Source organism: Pseudophryne corroboree, chromosome 8 (genome assembly GCF_028390025.1).
Source record: "Pseudophryne corroboree isolate aPseCor3 chromosome 8, aPseCor3.hap2, whole genome shotgun sequence".
Lineage (NCBI taxonomy): Eukaryota > Metazoa > Chordata > Amphibia > Anura > Myobatrachidae > Pseudophryne > Pseudophryne corroboree.
Window position 1 is genome coordinate 306,891,877 of NC_086451.1, and position 16,185 is coordinate 306,908,061.

The 16,185-nt window shown below is 43.6% G+C and overlaps 1 protein-coding gene across 2 annotated transcripts in view; it reads right to left on the reverse strand.

The window, feature by feature from the left end:
- Positions 1-15,924, reverse strand: part of PASD1 (PAS domain containing repressor 1) — a 252,224-nt gene extending 236,300 nt beyond the window's left edge. Inside the window, exon 1 of one of the 2 annotated variants that reach the window (XM_063937369.1) lies at positions 15,548-15,924. The gene's annotated coding sequence lies outside the window, so the exon portion shown is untranslated. The remainder of the gene's footprint in view (positions 1-15,547) is intronic. The other variant, XM_063937368.1, reaches the window with a different exon arrangement.
- Between the last annotated feature and the right edge of the window lie 261 nt (positions 15,925-16,185).

The window sequence follows — 16,185 nt, forward strand, 5'->3', positions numbered from 1 at the left end:
TATCACTGTAAAGCAGGAGATATCACACATTTCACCCCAGATCATTGCCACCATACCCTATGGGGACATAGAAATCAAGACCTACAACATGTTCTAAAAATTTATTCTTTTTGGAACTTGTGTGTGTAACTGTACCCCATCCTGAGATGGCCTACACTACAGGTACCCGAAAGTATTCACAAGTTTCCATTTACACAGCAGCTTGTGCAGGAGAAGAATCTTTTAAGATCTCTCCCCACTGATGCAGCGCATACTTGCCTACTCTCCCGGAATGGCCGGGAGGCTCCCGAAAATCGGGTGACCCTCCCGGCCCCCCAGAAGAGCAGGCAAGTCTCCCGATTCGTGGGGTACCCCCTGCCCGTCCGCCCACTTAGTGTGTAAAGTGGGTGGTCCGGGCAGTTGATGACGCGATTCTTGCTGAATCGCTTCATCATAGCCACGCCCCCTGCTGTGTAATGCCGGTGATCGCGGCATTACAGAGCGGGGGCGTGGCTTAAAAGAGGCATCATCATGACCCCGCCCTTGCTCCCCCCCCGCTCCACCCTTTCTCCGCCCCATCCCGCCTCCGACCCACCCCCTCCACGACGTCACAGCCTCCCCTGCCCGCCCTCTGAGCTGACCTGGCTACTCTCTCCCGCAGAGAGCAGCCAAAATGTAGGTAAGTATGATGCAGCGGCTCCACTGGCACCCGTCCCCTCCACGCGGCCCCTCCGTCCTTCTACCCTGAGCGCTCCATTCGGTCCCTGATGTTACAGGCGCATGCGCAGCTTGATAACAGGCAGAGAAAATTCATGGAGCAGCGGAAAAGAAAGTGAAGTCTCTTACACTTCCAATAAGCTGTCTTTGCAAAAAGACAGGTATTTAAACGGTATTTAAATAAAACATGCTACTTATCAGAGCATGTTCTTTACAAACTTTACACTTATGATATTTTATATTATGAATGTGGCCCTTAGTAATTATATAGAATTTTTGTTCTACTACTGATGCTGCGCAAACTTGTAAATCCAATATAACAGATGTGCCTGGCTGATATTGACATTGAGCAATTGGACAAACTCGGAAAGATAATCAACTGTAAATCAGGTCCCCTTTTTAGACGCGTCTTACTATTATATATTCATTCAAAACCAGATACATAAAAGATGAAAGAGAGAAGTCAGAGCAGACTACAACAACCTAAAGCTCATTTAACAGAATGGTAAAAAGTAGCACAGAATATTTCAGTTTAATCAACTCCTACTGAATGTGATCATGGGAATACTCATTGATAATCCTGATAGCGCTGCACAAATTAAGGATCTACCTTGCTGCGATTTGCCAAGGCAGACCCAAGTCTGCCAGACCAATTAATGGTTGCTCCGATGCCGCAACAGCTGCTCTGAAAAACAGCTGTCCAGCGACACTCTACACTGACACTTTTACTGATACTAGCACAGGGCCAGATTATGCCTTGGGAGGGCCCAGGGCACTGAAGACAGGGGGGCCCTCCCCCTATTACTAGCAACTACCCCATTGCTCTGCTTGCTGTGAGGTCAGGGGGCATGGCCTAATCGTGGATTGCATGGCCACGCCCCCTATGCAAATGACAGTGTTTTTTCTTCTTCCAGAACCGGAGGGCTTGATTATGAGTGACCCTCAGCCAGGGGCTAATCCAGAGGGGGGGACAGCGATCAGTGTGATCGCTCCCCCCCGCCTACCCCCCACCACAGACCAGCCAGCAAACAGCAGCATGTGCTGACTGTGGCACAATGCTGCTGCTGTTCTGACAGGAAACGGGGAAGAGGGGGTGCAGGAGTCGGCGACAGACTCAGGCACGGGTAACTAGTACCCGCTCCTGATGGCACCCCCCCCCCCCCCCCTGATCTCAGGCAGCACAGGGACTGGTTCTAATCTCCAGCTTCCGCTGCCACTAGGAGAGCTGGTGGCGGAGGCTGGAGTGGGGAGAAGACAACATCAGAGCTGGGAGAGAGCTGCTGTGGCCGGGGGCCCCCTACACCTGGGGGGCCCAGGGTACTTACCCCCTGGGCCCCCCCTTAATCCGGCTCTGTACTAGCAGCGATAGTTTCCACTGACAGGTTCTGACGAAAGTGCTATGCTAGTTCCTACGATTAAGCTTCAAAAGCTTTTTATTTTTGCAGCTTGATAAACTGTGTAATTACTATATCCCCATAGTAGTGTATGGGAGTATATGCATAACACAATGGTCGGCAGTACGCCGGAGATATAAGTCATATACGCACTTGATATCAGCATACCTCCCAACATTGAAGTACATGAAAGAGGGACATCTTGGCCCCGAAAAGGGCTCATGGCCTATGTGGAAGGCAGCGTGGCCTCGCGGGAGGGTCCGTGATCGCGAGCCATGCCCCCGTTTTCGTCACTGAAGGGGCATGGCCAGCGCTCTGTGTGCTGCTGGCATGCCCCCTCTCCCTCTAGCTCACTGGAATAGATGCTGTGCGCATGCGCACAGCAACTATTGACCACTGCTCTGCTCTCAACTGAGCAGAGCAGCGAGTGATCAGGAGCCTCCCAACTCTCCCCCCCCCCCCCTCACCGCGGGACACTGCGGCCTGCGGGAGGGACAGCGGGACAGACCCAAAGAAACCGGGACTGTCCCGCGAAAATCGGGACAGATGGGAGGTATGATATCAGTCATATATCTCCTGTGCAGAAACATTAATTACAGGCTCCATAACTTAAATCCACATAAAACATGGAGAAACTACTGTTTCCACACTTTGAATGGTGTATAATGAATAAGCTTCCATATGTAACTTTGAAATGGGAGATTAACTTTAACTTTAAAATGTGGCTAACCCGAGCATCTAAAAGTCAAGACCAATACAGTGTAACAATGTGAGGCTCCTGACCATCTAGAGTCCTGTGCTGATAAACACATCTCTAAGACCCCTTTCACATCGCACAAATAACCCGGTACCGACACGGCATATTGCCGTGTCGAACCGGGTCAGTGTGCGATGTGAAAGCACACTGGCCGATTTAGCGGGTCACCTGACCCGGTAAATCAACCCGGTAAAAAAGAAGGGTTTTACCCGGGTTGATTACCGGGTCAGGTGCGGTGTGAATGGGAGCCGTGTCGATGCGACACGGTTCCCATTCACAAGATAGGGAGAGGCGGCGCTGGAGATGAGCTCATCTCCCGACGCCGCCTCCACCCCCGCCCCTGCTGCTGCTGCGCGCTCCGTTGTTATGGCAACCGACCCGGTATATTGCCGGGTCGGAAAGCCAGCAGCGGAGTGCAAATGCCGGATCCCACCCGGTAAGTACACGTTTGTCTTACCGGGTAGGATCCGGCATTTGCAGTCTGAATGCAGCATAACATACAAAGGGCCTAATTCAGATCTGATCGCAGCAGCAAATTTGTTAGCAGTTGGGCAAAACCATGTGCACTGCGGGGAGGGGGCCGATATAACATTTGCAGAGAGTTAGGTTTGGGTGGGGTGTGTTCAGACTGAAGTCTAAATTGCAGTGTAAAAATAAAGTGGCATTATTTACCATACCACCCAAATCTAACTCTCTCTGCACGTGTTACATCTGTTCCCCTGCAGTGCATAACCAGATTATAGGGGGGATGCAGGGCATACTGTACCCCGGGCCCCCCTCTGTCAGACCCCCCCCCCCCCCCTCTCCCGGCCAGAGCACACTGACATCACTAGCTTTCCCTCTTATGCAACAGCAGAACCAGACAGCCAGGATGCGAACATGACAGTATGTAATGCAGGCAGAGACACAGGAGTATCAGATTTCATGAACTATTAACCGGGGTCCCCAACAAGAGGACCAATAGGAGAGTGGAGAGAGCTGTGACACAGGGTGGGATCCCTGTTTCACTTACAGATCTCTCCACACCTGGGTGTCTGAGTCCTGTGTAATTTGTTATCTAATGAATGTCTAGAGAGAGACACACACACACATACACACAGAGTCCTCCTGAGCCCTGTCCCAGTGTGTAAGTAGTGCAGAGGCTGCTGCTATTTTTGCATGTGACAAGATAAATTATAGATTTTATTTTTTTATGTGTATTTTAAGGTTGTTTAAGTTGTCTTTGTTCCACTATAAGTACATTTTATATAATAGTTGTCTTTCAATTAGGTGGAGCTATAAACAGTACCCAGACAATATTAAACTATTAGTTTAAATCTAATGTACACCATTGGGCTATATTTAATATACACAATCCATACATCCCAACATGACCCATTCTAGGAGGGACAAAATTCTTAAGTTATGATTACAAGCACCTGCGTTGAAACACCTTTTTTGTCAATTAAATAGTTCAACACCGGTGACTACAATCATATATTAAGAGGGAAGTCCATGTAAAGAGCATTTTTTCACTCCTGGAATAGGTCATGTTGGGAGGTATGCACATTCTTATATACACCCCCCCCCCCCCTCCCCTTCCATTTGGGCACCACCAAGGCTTAATCCAGCCCTGCTGCAGTGCACATGGTTTTGCCCATTAGCTAACAAATTTGCTGTTGCGATCAAATCGGAATTACCCCCAAAGTTCACAAACCCAACCTTGTTTAACTTGTAAAGAGGAGTCAGTAAGCTGGGCTTTCAGTGGAAAAGGGAAATGCTTACCTGCTACAGTATGTGCATGTACAGTGGGAAAATGCACTCATAGAACAAGCAGTAAACAATTACTACTGTACATATTTGTATAAAACGCAGCGTCCGTCATACAGTATTATGGGATCCACTGTATTCATCATCACTTAACATTTTCACCTACTTTTGTATAAATTGTCAGGGCCCTTTAATTGTAAAAGTTACGTAGGAGAAACCACGGATTTCTCCTGCTTACCTTTCACTCTCAATCTGGCTTGCTGCCCCCATACACTAGTATGAGGAACAATAGTCATCAAGCTCCAAAAATACAAACATTTTGGAGCTTGACTGCGGAAACCTTCACCATCTTTGGATGGTCTTTGTTCCTGGGAATGAGTCCCAGTTACGAAGAGGGATCCGATTGGATACCTCCCTTCCCTATGGGAATGAAACCCAGTTACGAAGAGGGATCTGATTGGATACCTCCGCCATTGCCAGACTTCTTCCGTCGGAAGTCACGCATGCATGAACCCAAGCACACACATGTGCAGTAATGCTGGCGAGTCAGACTCGGCAGTTTGTGCCAAGTTTCAAAGCATTTGCGGGGACAGCTGATCTTCGGATCAGCTGTATATGCACTAGAGCAATATTGAATTGCTATGGTGCTAGCAAGTTAGATAGTTAATTGTCGGGGGCCATACAGACCCTGATAATTAATTTAATGAATAGGACCCTATGTGAAGTTGGTCAATAATTGGTCAGATATGTCTAGACAGTGTATAGGCATAAGTTTTGCTTAGGTGCATTGTAAATTCCCGCAAAGGTGCAGGTAAGTCCACCAGAGGTACAGTAAAGGTGCAATGACATATCTACTTTGATGGCTATCAGTTTGTTACTCTATCATGTAAAATAAAGTACACATAATGTACATTTGAAGCAATTTTTTACTTGCATTTATGGGTCATCCCCAGATCCAGCACTACTACAGTTTTAGTTTAGATAATAATGGGTTTTCTATAGTACTTTTGAAGCAAATATAGTTATAGATGGTAGATTTAAACTCATTCAAACGTGTTTTCTAAACCTGTGACTGGCAGCAAACAGCGTATGTCACATTTTTCATTGTAACCACGCTAGTTGTTTTTTGTATCATTTCTTCATTTTCATTTGTGTTGTACAGAAATATGTATGATATAATTCAATTTGATTGTAAATAGAAAATCACATACAATTTTCATTGCATCTGTCTTCCCAATGGTACCCCTTTTACACTCGCATGAAAATCCCGGGATTTTGCACGTGAACGCGCATCATCCCGGGATTTTTCTCAGTGTGAAAGGGTACAGGGTCAATTTCCCGGGACGAGCATCCCGGGATTTCAACCCAGGTCTCGACCAGGGTTGGTCCCGGGACCGTCCCGGGAAGCTGTGTAGTGTGAAAGGGCCCGTCCGGGATTCACTATCCCGGGACTGTTAAAAGGCCTCGGATTGGAGCTTTCTTGGGCTCAGAAAAGAAGATGTCATCTTTTCTGAGCCCAAGGCCATTTCTAATGCCATACATATGAATTTGCAGGGATATCCCGGGATCAGTGTAGATGGGGCTATCCCGGGTCGATCCCAGGTCTTAGAGCAGTGTGAAAGGGGTCAGTCCCGGGAATGCATCCCGGGATGCATCCCGGGAAGCATCCCGGGAGTGACCCGGGTGTGCGAGTGTAAAAGGGTATAAGATCACACTGTAACATATTTGCTGCAAGTGCACTAGTCTGCGATGTTATTAATAACAATCAGCTGACCTGTACAATCAAAAATCTATTGTATATTAGGGAATAACAATATGAAAGCGATTGTTGTAATTGCCAATTAAATAAATTGAAGAAAAACAGAGACTGCAAAGAGTATGAATTCTATTATTGCATTTATTTGCTTTTGGTACTATTCTACAATATGTAGAACATGTGGCAAGTAATTAAATGCAAGTTATACAATTCCAAATGAGCACATATTGATGACAGCCTGGCTACAGTCAGTCATACATTTATCTTTAAGCTGTTGTGTAACTGACAAGACAAAACCAGGTCAGGATGTCCTTTACAGTCTCACCTAATGAAGTCGATTCACAGCTTTAAAACAGAAATTATTTGCATTTGCGTCTGACAGAGTCACAACAATGAAATAATATATTGTTGTAGTGATATCACTATACTATCAAAAAATGAATTAAAAACAATGTTAAGGTGCTGCAAAGTATATAATTGAGCAAACTATATATATATATATATATATATATATTTTTTTTTTTTACATTTGTTATTTAAAAAAATTCTGTGAAGTTGTGCTTTGGATATGAGTCTCTTATGCTATATAAACTCTCAATCCTCTGCTTTGGACAGCTCATTGTTTACGTTCACAAAGCAATAGAACAAAACGTCATAATACAGTCTGTATATTGGAAAAATGGAAAATGAAGGGCAATTATCTATCTATCTATCTATCTATCTATCTATCTATCTATCTATCTATCTATCTATCTATCTATCTATCTATCTAGTGGATGGAAGCGGGCGGCACTCAAGCAGACTCATAGATGGTGAAAAAAAGCGGTCCGTTTATTGATCCGACATGTTTCGGGGAACACCCCGTCCTCAGGGCCTAACCTGGTTAGGCCCTGAGGACGGGGTGTTCCCCGAAACATGTCGGATCAATAAACGGACCGCTTTTTTTCACCATCTATGAGTCTGCTTGAGTGCCGCCCGCTTCCATCCACTATACAGAGGACCAGCATTGTCTCTCAAGGAGGGTACCGCAGCACATTGCTATTTGGAGAGGGAGTGCCGGGACTGTTTTACCTTATCTATCTATCTATCTATCTATCTATCTATCTATCTATCTATCTATCTATCTATCTATCTATACATTATCAGCCAAAATGTTAAAATAAGTTTCCCACAGTAAGTGTCTTCCACCACAGTGTAGTGTAGATGGCTCTAAAGCCGGGTACAAACTGGGCGACCTCCTCTAGATAGCAATCAGCGCTATATCGCTGATTGCTAATTAGAGGAGATCACCAGTACATACTCACTGGGGGAATTCAAATGTTTGAAAAGTCGGTTGGATGTCTGTTTTTTCCTGATAAGAAAATAGACACCCAACTGACTTTTCAAACAATTGAATACCCCCCACTGAATGATATCGATAAACAATATTTTCAGTGATGTCATCCCCTCGCACTCCCCGAACATGCAGCTCAACAATATAGTTAACACTGACTTGCATGTTCGGTAGATCATGGCTGAAAGACAACAACCCGCAGGTGCGGGCATCGTTCATAGTTCATCCATACACACTGGATGATATGAATGATAGATCTTGCAAAAAAAATCATTATCGTTCATATTGTCCCGTGTAGTTGCCCAGTATGTATGGGGCTCAACTAATGGAGACAATATAACTGAAAAATGTGCATCTTCTAACATGTAAATAAACATTACTCTGATCACTTAGAGGTCTAAGATGGGTATCCAATTAGTCACGATAATCGGATCTGCGATTGCAGCTAAGATGATCACATCTATCTTCTGAAAAATCAGCTTATCGCAGCTTCCGCTTATCACACCTATCCTATTCCAAAATGGCGATAACGGGATTTGCATGATAATTCTAGCCGGCAAAACCAGAGATAAGTATAGGAGAAAATGGGGAACTCTGCCTTAACCCTCAAAAAGCCAAACTAATTTAGGAAAACATTATAGAATTATATTAGTGGCCATAATAAAAGTATTTGGTGTAATTATATTGGGTCAAATGGCTGTTATATGCATTTAACAAAGTGAAAAAATTATAGAAAGCATTTATTTTCAGCAAAATAAGTGCTCTCATTAAATTTGGGGTACATAATAAAAATGGGTATAAGTATATATTTGGGTAATTTTAGGGGACTTTAAAAACGGACCAATTACTCCCACCTGCAAGTGTAAAAACACTTGTCCTACTCATAAGGCATCCCAGTATACCTGTCCCAAACCTTGTACATCAATGGCTATCACTTTGCATTTTTAACCCCAAAAATGACATCATTATTGGCCAATTAAAAATAATTAGAAACTAAATATCAGGCGCACCTTTTAAGGAGCCTTTATCTAAGTGAAAGGAACTTTTTGTCTTTGCTCTTTGTTTCTGGTCCTTGTACCCCCACTTTTCAAATAAGCAGGGAAAACCAAAGCTGCAGCGAATCAAATCATGGGAGATCTCACAGCAGCACACAAAATTTCAGATGATCTTACTTGTCCTATGGGAAGCAGTCACCTGTCTGTTTATGGTAAGAACAAAGAGTGATGTAAGGTTCCTATCAAACTGATGCAGGGAAATTGTGGTATCAAACCTACCTTTACTGTATATCATAGTTAATTGAACATATTCTTAATGCTTATTTAGATGCCTTAGTTATAATGGTTTGGGTACGGGTGACTAATGGTTGGAATCCCGGCGGTCAGCATACCGACGCTGGGATCCCGGCCGCTAGAATGCCGACAGGGGGGCGAGAGCAATGAAGCCCCTAGTGGGCTCGGGTTCTATTTCCACTCTATGGGTGTCATGGACACCCACGAGTGGGAATAGTCCTGGATCCCCTGCGGACATTCTGGCAGCCGGGATCCCAGCGTCGGTATCCTGACCTCCGGGATCATAACTACATCCCATTATAACTGTGGTCTACAGTATCTGTGCAAAAGATAGAGTGATCTCTGTGCACACCAAACTATGTATGTTTGTGTTTATTTGGTCAGGATACATTTGTAATTACAGACTGCAGTCTGGTCAAACTATGGGCCTAATTCAGCAGTGAATCCTGAAGTGCATAAATTTCTATTCAGCGATTACCATACTTCTACGCATGCGTGAGGACATAGATTGTGATCACGGGGGCGATCGCTAATTAAGACCAGGTGGGAACGGGGCGTCGTCGCAGCATTTTGGGGGGGCGCGGTCCAGACAACAGAGGCGTGTGAAGTCACACACAGCCGATGAGACCCAAAACATAGCGGCCCAGCATCCCTAAACATGCGAGCCCATCGCTGTTTAGCGGTGCGCTCAGATTTTAGGGGGGGTAAAAGGCCACGGCTTGCGGGCGGCCTTGCCCTGTGCTGGGAGGCCCCCCGCATGCTAGAGAACGGAGTTGCAGTTTTGCAATTTTATGCAAAGCTACAGCTCAAGCTGAATTAGGCCCTATATTGAAACTGCCCAGCTGATGCTCTAGGGTTGCCTATGGCACATGAAGAAACAGTAGGCAGGAGCCATTCAAGTAACTGGACAAACATTTAAGTAATTAAAGGTGCTAAAAGAGGGTGTCCATCTGAAAGTCACTATGTTTTATGCTTGTAGTACAATAGACTCTCATATCATAATAAGTAGCTTTTCAAAGTGATGATATGAATCCTGGAAAAACACTTACAGGTTGTTTCTTTCACGTGTATCCATAAAGGTATCTTTTAGCAGCACACGGATTTCACTCACTGGCACCACAGTGTTCTTTCACTACTAGCTGACAGTTATACAACTTACATTGAATTTCTGTCCCGCGTTCCCATAAAGGTATCTTTATCCTCTCTGTATGTTGATATCCAATAGGAATTCCCAGTAGGACACACTTGCTTCCAAAAGGATTTTATTAAAATAACAAAAGTCATAAAAACAGGTCCGCATACATCAATTGGAACTGGGTATCGGCGGCTGATGGAAAACCCCGTGGAAGAACGCACCGGCTGCAGACAGGTAAGCGCACAACACGGAGTTCGAATCACCGACTTCCAGGACCTTCTGAACACAGACACAGGACGGCTTCAACGCGTTTCAGGGAGTCCACTCCCCTTTTTCAAGAAGTACCGTCCCCTTCCTCTTGTCCGATATTTATACTCTTACTGATCATACAGCTAAAATTAATTCCACCAAAAGACACTTATAGTTTAGACGTGAATGGCTGGAATTCAATATATCGCAGATAAAAAATTGGATCTAAAAGAATATGGACCGCATTAATTGTAGTGATGAGCGAGGTTCGGTTTTACTCGGTTTTACTCGGTTCTCAAAACGGCATCTTATTGGCTATCCAAAACACGTGACATCCGTGAGCCAATAAGATGCCGTTTTGAGAACCGAGTAAAACCGAGTAAAACCGAGTAAAACCGAACCCGCTCATCACTAATTAATTGTGTAGAAAGGTTGGCATATAAAAAGCCATAGGGAGTGATGGACACACTCAGCCTCCGTTCAAAGAAACAGATCCATAGTGGCTGGCGGCGACCAGGATCAAGGGTTAAAAACCGGAAAAAAATTAATGAAGAAAATCTGATATTTCTTCCTGACAAAGCTTGGTAAATTGATATTGCATACAGGACCAATGGTATATAGGGACAATCCAATGACTAACACCTTAGATACAATGTAGATACAGCACACCAGCTTGAATATGTGTTTGCAGCATTCAGGAAGGGAGAGTCTCCAAGAGGAAGGGGACGGTACTTCTTGAAAAAGGCGAGTGGACTCCCTGAAACGCGTTGAAGCCGTCCTGTGTCTGTGTTCAGAAGGTCCTGGAAGTCGGTGATTCGAACTCTGTGTTGTGCGCTTACCTGTCTGCAGCCGGTGCGTTCTTCCACGGGGTTTTCCATCAGCCGCCGATACCCAGTTCCAATTGATGTATGCGGACCTGTTTTTATGACTTTTGTTATTTTAATAAAATCCTTTTGGAAGCAAGTGTGTCCTACTGGGAATTCCTATTGGATATCAACATACAGAGAGGATAAAGATACCTTTATGGGAACGCGGGACAGAAATTCAATGTAAGTTGTATAACTGTCAGCTAGTAGTGAAAGAACACTGTGGTGCCAGTGAGTGAAATCCGTGTGCTGCTAAAAGATACCTTTATGGATACACGTGAAAGAAACAACCTGTAAGTGTTTTTCCAGGAGAGAGACCGTACAGGGGATTTCTACGTGGCAATATCTATCACTTTTTTATTACATGTATATAGAGCGCTAGTTCTTGGTATTTCTCTTTTTGTGTATATCTGTGTAAAATAGGAGGTATTGGGTGTTTCCTCCATTACCTAAGAACAAGCAGCAATTAACAAGCGCAAGGCTGCTATCAATTTTGTTTTGAGTATGATATGAATCCTACCCAACAATATAGGCACTAGCAGATTAATGAATGTGTACTTTACTTACACTGGGATGCAGTTAAAATACCGGCTACTGGAATCCCAGCGTTCAGGAGACCGACACCAGAATCTTGACAGCTGGTGAAATGCTGCCGGACGGAATACCGAGAACCGCGGGGTATTCTCACGAACCCGAAGCGTGGAAATCTCAACGAGCCCGCAAGGCGACTTGCTGCCTCCCAGCCGGGATTCCAACAGACAAAATGCCGTTGTCGGTATACTGACTGCCGACATCCCATCTGCCGGTACCACATACTGATTCCCTTACACTATATAGTAGTCAGATGCACCGACCATCAGGGTATGTGTCCTCACAGCACATAGGTTATTATGTTAGGTCAAAAAGGAGTAGAAGAACAGTATGTGCCTAGATTCATATCCGCTTCTACATGTTATAGAGATATTATATTTACTCAGTGACACATAAAAAAGCCTAGAAATTGAGATGTTTACTATACTAGTAAATAATACCCAGCAGGTTTCCTAGCATTACATATCATTGGAGTAAAAAACAAACACATATAAAGTGTAGCCTAACACAAGAAAACACAGGGGTTATGCCCACTGATAAAATAAATGTCATTATGTTTCTATGTATTGGAGTTAAATGAGGATACATAGTTTTTCTCTGACAGTCTTGATTGCATATCTGTCAGTTGATATGACATCACTGTACCAACTATGTATGGTATATAGGAGGAATGTATCAAACCTTCTAAAGAGTGGAGAAGAGGACAGGTTGCCCATAGCAACCAATCAGATTCTACTTTTCATTTATAGAATGTACTTGATGAACTTAGCTAGGATCTGATTGGTTGCTATAGGCAAATTCTCCACTTGTCTTCTTCTCCACTCTTTAGAAGGCTTGATACATTCCTCCTATATACCATAAGTAGCCCTTGACTGATCTACTTTCACCTCTGTTGGGTTATGCTTGATGCATGATTATTGGGCACTCCACTGACTTTCTGCACATTTATCTCTGGACTCTTTTCTTCAGGTATCTGGTACCAAGGTACAGTAGGAAGGCCTTTGTAGCCCATCATAATTTGTTTTATGCCATTTATCCTGAACCTGACTGCCTTATAGTCATAACCAGATGAATAGCGATATTCCTAAATGATAGTTATGCTTAACATCCTGGTTACTACGGGAAGCTCTCTTCCTCCTCTGCTGTCTTTACCAAAACTGGCTATATGTGTGTTTTATTACAAGTGTGGCCACGGACATCTTACCAGCGAGCAGGTGGCACGTGCAGCAGCATCACGATTGCAACTAGCCATGCCAGTGTGTGACCCGTGCGCGGAAGCGTACGCACCCATGCAATCCTATGGATTGTGAGCACGTAAGCAGTACAAGTGAAATGGCCATGGACATGCTAGTCAGGCAAAAGACCCGCAATTGCTGCTGCTAGCGGCAAGAATGACAGCGGACACATATATAGAGTATATACAGTATATTAGCTGTAATGTCTGGCTTTTGTTTGTTTGTTCTGTCTCCAGCCCCCTCCTACACACCCATCTTTCTCTGCATCGCTCTCCTTTCCCCGTTTTTCTCTTCCCCACCTTAGCAATTTCTTCTCCCTCCCCTAACTCTGGGGCATATGTATCAATGTTTGGAGATAAAGTGGAGAGAGGTAAAGCACCGAGCAATCAGCTCCAGTCAGTTTAAGGACTGTGTTGGAAAATGAGCGTAGGAGCTGATTGGAGAGTTCTGCAGGTACAGTGGGTGGGGGATTGGTTGGGATGACCTGAAATATCCCTAATCCATATTACTAGTATGATGAATATATAAGTACAGTGGTAGTGTCCCATGCAATTATATATCCAGAAAGCAATGGATAAAACTTCAGACAGTGTAAAGACCAATACACTAATCTGACTAGATATCAGATATTACTAACTTGACAAAATGAAGAGGCTGTTATTTAGATAGTTTGTATTAAGAGGAGCACACCTTAGGAATGGCTTGTTACACCCTGCTGCGTCATGCCAAGCCATGGGCAGAGAGACTGCATACCTACAAGGCATGCCCATTACTTCCAGACTCTTATTAATGCCAACTCGTGCAGCAACTAAAAGGGGCCTCACAGTCTGCTGCAGGTTGAAAAACTTTAAAAGTAGCACATTAAGAGAAAATACTGATCAGTTCAAAAAGTTAATGAAGTTTCTAGGATATTGCAAGATGCCAGTTTAATAAGTATGGATACAAAGCTAAAGTGGGAGAGAGCACATCAGACATACATTTAGATTTCATACTTGGAAAACATCTTGTTGACACCCATGTTAGCCAATCCTTGGAAGCTTATGCAAATGCATAAGAAGAAATAGAGAGCACTTTATGAATTCCCAGTATCTACATGACAGCTACAGTGATGCGCAAAAACATGTAACATAAACTAAAATGTAACTTTGCCATTTTTCGTCAAGCATTCACATCATGGATTAGATATAAAATAAAACATATATTTGTAATTAGAATGCAAAATAAAAGTACTCATACAGACTTCTATAAGAATGACTGACAAATTATTATCAACCACAGGTTGGACATGCATGTGTGTCTTTGTAGAGATTTAGATAGCATCTTTTTTTCTAGAACAGAGAACCCTTGTGAAATGAACATCCAGAAAGTCATATGGGGAAAGCAAATTCAAAATGCTGGTTTCCAGGTAGAATATCTGCATAATGCAAAAAAAAAAAAGGCAAACCCCCCCAATATACATCTGTATATATATATATATATATATATATATATATACATATATATACATATATATATATATATATATATATATATATATATATATATAGCCTAATGCTAATGACCTGAAATATATTTACTCGTAAAAAGTACATGGTAAACCGGACAATATTAAATATGAAGTTATTTATAAGTGGTACATGCTTGTGCCCTAATAGGATAATAGGATAAGACTCCAATGTAAAGGTTCCATTAAGCTATGTAGAAGATGTAGGCTAGCAATACATACACATCATCACTAAAATAATACACACTGTAACACAATAAAAGACGCCTTTGAAGTATGCCCTATGTACTCTGTTTTAAGGTTACAGGATTTGGCTTCCTGGCAGAGCAACTAAACTCAGGTACATAGCCAAGTGGAACAGACTTATTTCCCAATACCAACTGCAACTATCTCTCCAAATGTACTTGTATTTTTACCAAGTATGTTTAGTAATAAACTGTAACCAGCTCTACTAATTAAAGCAATCTTTATTTGAATGCCAGGAACCTGGAATGAAGTCCAGAAAGAGGTGTGTTTACCAAAGTAAAAAAAAAAGAAAAGATAAATGAAACATAAAAAGGCAAGTGGTGATGTGTTGTGGAATGGAAAATTCCCATTAAACAGAGAGGGATTCAGCAATTGGCATAATCCTTAATGATGGCACAATCTGTATTAGTGAAAGGTATGACCACGTACAGTATGTGACCAGATGCTTCCAAACCACTTACACGTTTAACAAACTTGAACAACTTTTTCCAGTACCCTGAAGACTCCAGCACTATAGTAGTAACAGGCAATGCTGCTGATCATCGTGTTACATTGGTATTGCTAAAGCTAGCGATAGATAGATAGATAGATAGATAGATAGATAGATAGATAGATAGATAGATAGATAGATAGATAGATAGATAGATAGATAGATAGACATTATATATAGTTGCAACAGCAATATTGCATATAATCTCCTAATAAGATGCCACTTCCAATCACACAGCTTAGAGATAGTGGACATACCCTGGTTTAATTGAAGTAGTCAGCTCCTGTCTGTGCCATGCCAGGACCCCAGGACAGTGATGATCCTTACTCTTTTTCGGAGAACAATGATTAAATCCAACAGCCAGGGAGCCAGGAAGTCAAATCTCAACATGTCATCATGATTCAGTATCCCAAAAAGTATCCACTAATGAGAACCAGGGAGATAAGAGTAATTCCAACAACAGCAACCCCTACTCTCCAGCGAGCACCTGTGTCAAGTCCAGAGCAGCGCAGTGTGGGCACCACTAGGTCTCCTAGTCCGGCTCTCCAGCAGCAGACTTCAGTCAGGACAGCGCTGCCGGGAGCCCTGCTCCTCCTCCTTTTCCCCGGCCTGTGTGTGTGTGTGTGTGTGTGTGTGAGTGAGTGTGGAGTGGGAGAGAGGGAGTGAGCTGAAGAGGCAGCAGACAGCACAGAAACTAGGTCACCCAGTAGCAGCGCCTAACAACATCATTAGCAACCGGCTTCGTAGCTGCAAAGAGGAGAACTGGAGCCGGCTAATGCTGCCAGAGCGCTGGGTCCTCCTTCCTTCCTTCCCCTCCTCTCTGGAGCTCTCCCGGCTCCAATGCCTACCTTATCCCCGCTGCTCCAGGTCCTCTCATAGCCCCATCCTACCTCAC